An 11183-nucleotide genomic window follows, 5' to 3' on the forward strand; every position below is an offset into this window, starting at 1 on the left:
CTCAATACCGATGAGGAATGTCGAGGGACAAGTAAACGATAAATAGTATGTGATTGTGAAGACAAGACGTCAAATCACTATCCTCCCCTTGACAATGGCAAACAGTTGAAACACACTGGGAATACCAGGGAGGAGGGTCAAAACATACGGGAGACAACAAGGAAAGGGGAAAACCTAAAACCTTTAGTCCCACACCCAACAAGAAGCGAGTGAAAGGACAACAGGGAGTACCATCCCGAGACAGACACTTAACAGTCCAAGTAATGAGCAATGACAGACATTTAGTCCTGATGCATGGAATCGCAAGACCCCCACTACTAAGAGGTAAGTGGAGTGAGAGCCAGAAGACAAGCTCAGTCTTCCCATTCCATAAAAGGAAAAGATAAGACGATCCACTATTCGTGCACAACTTTCCTCCAAGGGAAACACAGCAACAACATACCACAGAAGGTGCAAAATCCATTGACAGATAACTTGTGCACAAAGAAAGAGGTTAGCAGGAGTGGAACAAACATCATTAATAACAATCATCCCAAAGAACAGTTGGAGAGGAAAAAACCAAACCCCAAAGCACTTTAAAGCAGAGGTTGTCCATGTCAAGCCAAAAGGTGTATCTGAGGATGATGCCCAATGACCTAACCATCTGGCCTTAGACTTGGCAAGATTCAGTTGAGCTCCACTAGCCCTAGAGTATGTCTCCACCACAGCAAGAGCAGTACCAAGGGAAGACAGGTTAGACGTGAAGAGATTGACATCATCAGCATGGCTAACTTAACAGAGATACCACCAAGTTGCTGGATATCATGAATGGAAGAAGTATGATAAAAAATATGATAACAAACATTCAATGGTCAAGGTATATAACTAAGAGTTTACTGGATGCCTTGGAATAGAAGGAATGAAGATAATGTAAGAAAACAGGAGGAAACCCATATCTCCTCAAAACAAACCACAAAAATGTGTGGTGGACTCGATCAAATGCCTTGCTTTGATCGAGGGAAACAAAGATGGCAGGGATATTCCGGTTACTGATGTAATGAAAGAAGTCACGTAGAAGCACAAGATTGTGCTGAATACTCCGATCTCTGACACCACATGTTTGGGTACTGAGTATAAGGGTGGGCATAATCGCACTCAGTCGCATACATAACACACGAGAGATGATTTTGGAATCAACAATGAGCAGAGATATGGGTCTCTCCAAAAGGACAGACTATCAGCTTGAGATGGATCCTTACAAATCAATGAAATTAAACCATCCAGAGTACCAGATGGCAAACAACCATGGTTCAGGCAGTCATTGAAGACCTGAACAAACTGAGGGCCGATGAAACGCCAAACCTGACGATAGAATTCCGCAGGAAGGCCATCAGGCCCTGGACACTTGCCAAGGGGCAGTGACTGAATGACATCCCAAGGAAAGCCTGATCTACGGTCGGTAGAAACTGAATAATGTCATCCACAAAGCATTATTTACTGATGTAGAAGAGTACAAAGCACTAAAATAGTCATAACACATAGTTAAAATAACATTAATATCAGTGGTCAGCTGACCATTACAAGTCAACAATTTGGTAATGTGCCGACACTTCACCAAACGCCTTGACTGACACAAGGAAACCCGACAAGAAGAGCCAGGCTTCAAAGAGTCCATCAAGTGAGAGACAGAAGCAGCCCTAAAAAGCTTGTTATATGCAACATCAATTTCACATTTAAGCCTTTCAATGTCCAATTTAACCCATGGACCATCAGGGTTACCCCGGAGCAATGCTGCTAAGGCTGCTTGTTGATGCCACAAATGCAAACATTCAGTTCGTAACCACCGGATGCCAGCCTGTCTCAACAAATGAGCACAAACTTCCTTCAACCCAGCCCACCAAACATCATTAACGAGAGGAGCAGAGCACCAATCGAACACAAGAGCACCCAGATCCTCAAGAACCACATCATCAGTTAATAGTGAAACATTAAACCGCCATACCGCAGGACCCCGAGGAATAGGCGAGAAATCGTTAAAAGCGAGAAGAAAAGCACGATGGTCAGAAACATCATTGATGGCACTGCCGACCGGATATACAGCTGCATGAAAAAGAAAATGTAATAACAAACTTAAAATGATCTGACTTCGATGCAAAATGTGTCTCCTGGAGAAAGATGACGTCGACCCGAAAACGATCAAAAAGAGAAGTGACATACTATTGCTTTGCAGGAGTACGCAACCCCTGAATGTTAAGAGTTAAAAAGGAAAAACCCACGAAGAGAGTAAAAAAGAATACATACATTATAAACTCTGCTGCTTGGCTGTGACAGACGATAACGACGTCGACAAAACACGCTTCATGCAACTAACAGCATCAGTCATAGGCTCATTATCTGATACATTGGAAGAGAGCAGGTATCCAGATACCCCAGAGGAGACTGACAAATGATGTGTGTCACTATAGGCCGAAGGCCAGAGAGGAGGCACAGCAATTGGGAGGTAAGACTTCTGGCGAGGAACAGCAGGAAGGAGAGATGAGATCAGAACATTGGAAGATGTGGAAACACCACCTGAACTAGCCTGGGGTGGAATAGAAACTGGATCAAACTCATGGCAACTGGGCAGACAATGTATTGAACAAGCATTGCTGTGCTCTACCGGCACCACACTTCCACAACTAATGGGGAACCACAATTTGAAGAAGGTGGTTCGTCAGAAGAACTAGGAAGGCTAGGAAGGTCAGAAACAAATGACATAGACACCTTTGAAGGTGACTCAGGGGATACCACTGAGGTTGGGAGCACCAATACATCATCTGGGACAGGGCTCACTTCACACACACCTTCAACTGGAGACTCAATGACAACAGGCTCTGGCAGCACAGGAACAACTGCAGGTAGAGACGATGGCACAACATCAACGGCAGAGGAAACGAACTGAACTGCAGGCATGTCAAAAACAAGGTCACTGTCTTTTTCAGATGAACCTGCCACTGTGCTAGCATAGGAAGGGACCCTCTCAGGGAAAGATGAGGAATGGTGGCCCCCTCACAGATGTTACAAGATAAAGTACATTCGTCGACACTATGGCCATAGTCCTTACATTTCTGACAACAAATAGTATCACAGGAACGAAGCAGGTGTCCCTCGCGACCACAACTACGGCACATACCAGCGTAGTTGACCATGACAGAAATAACTACCAATCTTCAAAAAATTTGGCACTGGACTTTTCATGTCAATCTTAACGCGTCGCTTACTTGTGCAAACACCTAGACGAGATGGATAGCACTCGTGCTCGACCTTCTACATACGACCAAATGGTGTTAATGTAGTAGCTACAACCTCGTGAGGTATCTCGAACGGAGTAGAACGAAGAGTCATCTACTTGATATTCAGACCAGCTGGTTCAACAGTGATTGACTGATTGTTGTGAGGAAAACATCCACGACCCAATAACCTCTGGGAAACAGCAGAAGAAGACAATGTTGCGACATAGCATCCAGAGCCAAAGTGCTGGAGACAGTCCACGACATCACCATAAAGAGAAAAAAACGACTCTATAACAGCCGAGGGCTAAGAGTCGACAAATCTGTGCCAGGAAGGTGGGGGAGGCAGTACTCATTCCTGCACTCCCCAGGAAGAATCCTCTTAAACGAGTTCGAAATGAACACAACTACGCGAGAAAAAACACACGCACAATAATAATACAAAACAATATAAGCAAAACAACTTACAAATCCAAATAGAGTTTTCAAGTCCGATGCACACGATCACCAATTAATCGCTCACACAGGTCCAGGCTCGGGCCCACTGAAGATTTAGAAGAAGGAAAACCGCTATATAATGTACTGATTAAGACATATTATTGATGTCTCAGTTTAATAACACCAGTTTGTGAACGATCTGTATCTTTGCAAATACTTCGGGTGCTTGATACAGGATTATAGAGTTAAAATACGTAGCAGTAGCAAGGATTATAGAGTTAATCTACGGGACAACGTTAGTCGAATAAAATAAGTACCCTGTGGTAGGGATTATAGAGTTAATCTACTGGATAACGTTGGTCGATTAAGATAAGTACCCTGTGGTAGGGATTATAGAGTTAATCTACTGGATAACGTTGGTCGATTAAAATAAGTACCCTGTGGTAGGGATTATACAGATTAGTAACATGAAATCAGATATATACACCAGTGGAATGGGGGATGTTGGCTGATACTAATTTAGATGAAATGAGTACAAAAATTCGTAGCGTTTCATGCTTCACTCTCTGTTCATAGAAAATGGAGGCGCTTGGTTACTTTTGTTTTACTAACTTCAATGTCTCAAACTATGTATGCATTTCTTTCTCCTTGATTTGTTTAAATTTTATTTTATGTCATTTTGCCCATCATTGTTTTAGCATAATCATTTTATGTTACTGGCACGGCTATGCTATCTAATCAGAAACACCTTAGGTGTGAAAAAAAAAAGGTGCGGTCAAAAAAGGATTAAGTGAGTGACTTCAAGGAATGAAATCAAAATTGGTAGCCAAATTATTAGCTACAGTTATAGCATTGATAATAATTTTACAACAAATATTCATTCATTAGTTAGCCAGGCCGTGTATTTTGTTCAACTTTGGGCATGATGTGGGTAAAATAAAATACACGGCCTAGCTAACTAATGAATGAATACTTGTTGTAACTTTCCACATGTGACTTATATTTACACCAAATGAGACTCCTAATTGTAGGTTTTATAGATCTATCAGTATACCGAATTTGAAACAAATCCATAACAGTTAAGTAAGTATCAAATAAAGTTTCCGTACTTTTGGCGCGGAAAAAAAAAAAGTAAGAAACTCAATCAAAATTGGATATGTTATATCTCAGGTATTTATTAATAGATTGCCTTGAAATTTGGTATGTGAAGTAAGAGTCCAGTAAAGCACATCCACTGAAAATATCTGCTAGTTTGGAATACCACAGTCTGAGATACAGAAGGTGGAAAATCGCTGTTAATAACACACACTGTGTCCTGCAGGTTGTTGTTTTTTTTTTGCGATGCTCCCATAAATTTCAATTTTTGTTAAACCTCTTTAATAATGGAAAAAGTGCATAAGAAACGTAAAGATCTAACCCTTAAAGAAAAATTTGCCATTTTAGAACGTTACCAAAAATGGGGCAACGTAATGCAGCAATGCAATTAAAAATTTCCCAAACTCTTTTATGTAAAATTTTAATAAATCGAGCAGACATTGAGAGGGGAGCAAACCAGAATGAAAACCTAAACTGTAAGAGAAAGTGCAGTGGAAAAGATAACCAGGTCGAATCAGCATTAAAAGTTTGGTTTACTAATATTCTGTCAGACCGTTATTCGGACAGACACAAAATTGACAGATTAAGAAGAAGCTGAACCCCATGAAGCTGATAAACCTCCAACAATTACTAAAACGCGAGATGCGCTTCGAATTTTGCGACTTGGCGTACAGCACAGATCAGGCCAGTTTTGTAAACGGTATGAATATACAAATTTTATCAATGAATTGCTTCGAAAAAATAGTAGACAGTCAACTTTAAATGAATTGTTCTAATTCCTGTATTAAATTGTTTTTCTTTCTTTAACTGTTTTTAAATATTTCAATAAACGTAAAAATCCAGTTTTTAAACTTTTAGGTAATATTTTTTGCACGTTTATCAATAAACATTACTGTTCAATTTTTATTTCATCGGCTAACATTATCATTCGATTATTGCCTCATCACTGTAAACTGTTCAAATGCAGAATCATAAAAAGTTTCAATAAATATTTCATTAACAGAGTCAACTACTGGAGACTAAAATATGATTTATTCATTTCTACATTAAGTATAATACCTTTTTGGATTAAACCACAGTTTCCAAATAGTCCCTGACTCCTAAGAATTTAATGTTGCATAATATCAAAATGATAGATATCTCCATCTTTTGTTCGAGTGTTGGATTGGAATGAAGCTCTTGGAACATCTCTGCCATTGTCCATGAAAAAAAAAAATGGAGAAAAATTCAACTTTATATATTTATGTACAAAAATATCCTGTATCACATGGTTGACCTCAATAAACACTGATGTTAGTATGGTTAGAAAGATAAGTGAAATGCGGTTATATCATCCTAAACATTGGATATTCAAAGTGAGCAGCTAAAGTTTTCTTTGTTGAAAATTTTAAATAAAATATCATGTGATATATTTAAGAAATTTTTCTTAGATTAATAGCAAAGATTATTTAGAAGTATAGACATGAAACTTGTGAGTTTTATCTGGTAAACTTGACATGATAAATATAGTTAATGTTTTTGTTTTCTCGCTCACTTTTTCATTTAAAGTATTAATATTACAGCTGTGGATTTTTGTTTGATATACTCTTCAAGGTTTATTGACACTTATTAATACTAGATCCACATATATCCCTTCCTATAGATTATGACAACTTATGTTTTATTAGCTTCATTTTTCTAGACAAATAGTTATGAAAAATTAAATTTACTTAAAAAAAGTCATTATTTGTTATACTATTTAAAACACACATTTGTACAACAAACTCAGAAAGATAGTTTTAGAAGATGCACGAAATTTTGTTTCTCTTGTATGATAAGGGCATACAATTACATTTTTTGAAAGTAGTAATATTTTTTTCTCAAAGAGGATATATCAGCTTAATTGATTTCCAACAGTATTGTTATTCTGCTCTTCTACTACACGTATATTTGTGTAATAGTAATAAAAAGGAAAACCACTACTGAGCAGTATGTTCAATTTAAACATATATTACTTCTACATTTAATAGTTTTAATTTTCGTCACTAGATGGAAGCACACAATGCTTTAATACAACAACAGTTTCGGACTTTTCACCGCACAAACATGATATCTGCCGAAACAATTTCGCTAAAAATGACTACCTAAATAAAGAATAATCTAAATTAATATTTAAAAAATAAGTACCCTGTGGTAGGGATTATAGAGTTAAAATACGTAGCAGTAGCAAGGATTATAGAGTTAATCTACTAGGGATTATAGAGGTAATCTACGGGACAACGTTAGTCGAATAAAATAAGTACCCTGTGGTAGGGATTATAGAGTTAAAATACGTAGCAGTAGCAAGGATTATAGAGTTAATCTACTAGGGATTATAGAGGTAATCTACGGGACAACGTTAGTCGAATAAAAGTAAGTACCCTGTGGTAGGGATTATAGAGTTAAAATATGTAGCAGTAGCAAGGATTATAGAGTTAATCTACTAGGGATTATAGAGGTAATCTACGGGACAACGTTAGTCGAATAAAGTAAGTACCCTGTGGTAATTATAGAGGTAATCTACGGGACAACGTTAGTCGAATAAAATAAGTACCCTGTGGTAGGGATTATAGAGTTAAAATACGTAGCAGTAGTAAGGATTATAGAGTTAATCTACTGGATAACGTTGTCGATTCAGAGTCCTGGTTTACTTCTGTTTTAACAACACACTAATTGATTGTTATAGCTGGTAGAAATCTGATTCAAACCTGTAAGAGTGTTATCATATATATTTGAATTCTATCATCACGAGGAGAATTTCAAATCGTGTGGTCTATATCAAGAGTTTTCTTTCGTGAAATCTTCAGCAGTCGTATATGGACAAATCATCTAACGCCCTATCATCACAACTTATCTTCAGTGACGCATATGAAATTCCGTATTCGTGAATTATAAACCAAATTAAGTAGATTATCACACGCCTCTCCGGTCCCTTGTAATACTAATATCTGGGGTTCGATCTACGCGGTGGGTACAACAAAGATAGTTCATTGTGTAGCTTTGGCTGGACAACAAACGTAAAACTTTAGCACACGCCTGCCCGGTAGCTCAGCGGTAAACTTGAGGGTTTATAACGTTAAAGTTCGGGGCTCGATCACCGCGGTATACACAGCCCTGCCAGCACAATGTGTAGCTGTGTGCTTTAATATATAAATAAATTGCGTTGCTTATAAGGAGTAGATTTAAAAGTCTGGCAGTATATAGGGACAGTTTAATAGAGGTATTCCTACAGTCTGGCAGTATATAGGGACAATTATCGTCATTCCCTTTAGGCCCCAATAAAGGTCGTTTATTCGTAATGTTGGTCACATAATTATGTATTCCTTGCAGTGATTTTAGCCATTTCTTCGTATTTTCGAGATATGCACTTCATATGTGTCAATAAGCCAGTGGGACGTGAACCATGAATCCTCAGTCCATGGCCTGAGCACACTAACAACTAAGCCACGCCCGACCCACGTGTTCAATAAGCGAGGTTATCGAACTGTCTGGTATGTGCGTCAGTTTCTTTGTTTCAGAATTTTACTCAAAGCTATTTAAGGACTATCTGCCCATAGCCGTCCTTAATTTCGGTCTGATAGACTAGAGTGAAGGTAGCTAATTAACAGCACCCGCCGCAACTCTTGCACTACTATTGTCTAACCAAATAATGGGATTGGGCCGTCACTCTCATGGTACACTCATGGTCTCAAAATGCGTATCCATTTTTTTGCTTCTAGCGGGGCGTAAACTTTGAACCCTCAATTCACAGTCCGAGCACACTAAGCCACGCCCGACCCATATGTTCAGTAAACCAGACAATCGAACAAGTTCTACTGTTGCGAGTAGTAGATGTTAGGAAATGACACAAGTTTTATATTTTAAGAGATTAACGTCGCGAAAAAAAGTTAATGTTTATAAGCTGTTTCCCTGCTGATCAAGAAGGATCGACCAAGACCGTTTCGAGGTTCGATCCCGACGCTTTGCCTGTCTACATTATCCTACATGTTTGCAATTGACCAATCGATACACTACCTGTCAGGAAAAACTGACCACTGTTTGTTAGGAAAAAACCAACCACCACCTATCAGGAAGGACCGGCCGTTGTTTAATTGGAAGAATTGGTCACTTTTTTATTAGGAAGAACTGACCACTGTTTCTTAAGAAGATCTGATCACTACCTGTCAGGAAGAACTGGCCGTCGTTTGTTGAGAAGAAATGACCACCACTTGTCAGAAAGAACTGACCACTGTTTGTTAGGAAGAAATGACCACCACCTATCAGGAAGAAACGACCGTTGTTTGTTAAGAAGAACTGGTCACTTTTTAACTAGGAAGAACTGACCAAGCTATTGAAATGCTTACGTGTATGGTCTTACGTACAATTTATGGTTATGACATGCGCGTTACTTTTTTCTACTGCTGTGTTATCAACCAGATTTTTATTCCGTTTTATTAAAAAAAAAAAAGAGAGTAACTTTCGCGTCCTTATGTCTAGTTTGATAGATGATTGTACTTTTAAATTATATTCCGGTTTATTAAAAAAAAAAGAGTAACTTTCGCGTCCTTATGCCTAGTTTGATAGATGATTTTGTACTTTTTGAATTACTTACCTTTTTTTTTGTTTACAAATTCCCAAGGCAACAGTTGTTTCTAGTCACGTGACTCCTAATTGTGTTATATTGGATCTTGGAAGATCAAAAACAATTCAACACGAAACTCATTTAACAGCCATTTAGAAGCGGCGGGTTTGAAAGGAGTATAAAACTTATCTAATGTTAATCACTCGATAGCAGAAAAAAAGAAACTGACATGAAGTTCACGAATTCTGTAGTCCATCTTCTTTCGTTGGTGAATATATCAATGTTCCACAAAGAGCCACAAAGAGTTCCTCAGTTCTAAAGTTGTTTTAATGTAGAAGCAGCAGTTATTACAAAGATCTTAAGTTGGCGAAATTCCTTTCTTTCCCCAAAAACTTTTGTGAAACGATTAAAAAAACCAAGTCCTTGATTTGTACAAGCCCTAACTCGTGTTTATATTTTCTAACGCTTACACCTTCCACCAGGTGGGAGTGTGGCCACAATATACTGCTTTCGCGTGGGTCGGTCTCGAGGAATCTCCTATAACGTAAGTAAACACAGCCTTCTTAATCGCAAGAGCTATCTACCCAACCCTTCCAACAATCACTTATCTGACTTCACTGTCCACATAGGTCACCTGTTAGAGACGATAAGCCACGTGACGTTTCCTATGATTGCTAAAATCCGACAGAGCGTGACCGATACAAAAGAACGGAAAGTCTGGCTTCCTTCGCTAGCAGTACTAATCCTTCTAGCAGTAAAGTACTGGGTAAAGCAGCTCGACCGTGATACGCACACGTGTACTTGACGTCAGATGGATAATAATGGAAAATATGGTGATTAGTTAGTATATTAGAGACACACGCCCGTGAGCTAAACCCGATGCACAGGTGTCTTTCGTTAAGTTCCGGTAGATGTGCATACATGGCAAGCGTTCTAATTTCCTGGGATGTCCACCCCACCCCGCACCGACTTTCTAATGGCAGGTATGTCCGAAAGTCACCATGTTATGATCGGATCACGACATGCAGAAGAGAGTATACAATGCACGAATTCATGGAAACGAGTAAGACATGTTGCCAAGTTTGGTTCGGTAATTCAGGTTCTAAACACTAATACCACACAGACAGCTGAAAGTTCTTGTCTTCGTTTGGAGGCTGTAAACAGTTCCCGATCCCCGTGAACAATAAGCATCCACTGTTTAAACAGACAAAGAAATGCTGTCAGTTGAGCGTTAGCCAGGTGGAATGATATCCTGCCTCTCTCTCTGGTTTATATTCAGCCCTTGTTCTCCATCACACCATGCGTCATCTATTTAGCTTGACCCACATAAAATGAAACACCCAGAAATATACAAATCTACTATGTTTCTGCTGTTGTTTGTCGGTTCAAACAAATAGGTTAGGTTTGTGTACTTTTTAAAGTAATGGTGATTTTATCGGAAAGTTTGGTGCTACGAATCTTCCGGTGATGTTACAAAATGAATAGAAAATAGCCTGTGGTAGGGATTATAGAGTTAAAATAAGTAGAAGTAGCAAGGATTATAGAGTTAATCTACTAGGGTTTATTGTTACAGCTGGTAGAAATCTGATTCAAACCTATAACAATATTATTGATTCTGTCAGTTTATTGTTTAGCCAATCAATGCAATTAGGGTGTTGTTAAAACAGAAGTAAACCAGGACTCTATTGCATTGATTGGCTAAACAATAAATTGACAGAATCAATAATATTGTTATAGGTTTGAATCAGATTTCTACCAGCTATAACAATAAATTAGGTGTGTTGTTAAAACAGAAGTAAACCAGGACTCTATTGCATTGATTG

This window comes from Limulus polyphemus, unplaced genomic scaffold, assembly GCF_000517525.1.
Source record: "Limulus polyphemus unplaced genomic scaffold, Limulus_polyphemus-2.1.2 Scaffold36, whole genome shotgun sequence".
Taxonomy (NCBI): Eukaryota; Metazoa; Arthropoda; class Merostomata; order Xiphosura; family Limulidae; genus Limulus; species Limulus polyphemus.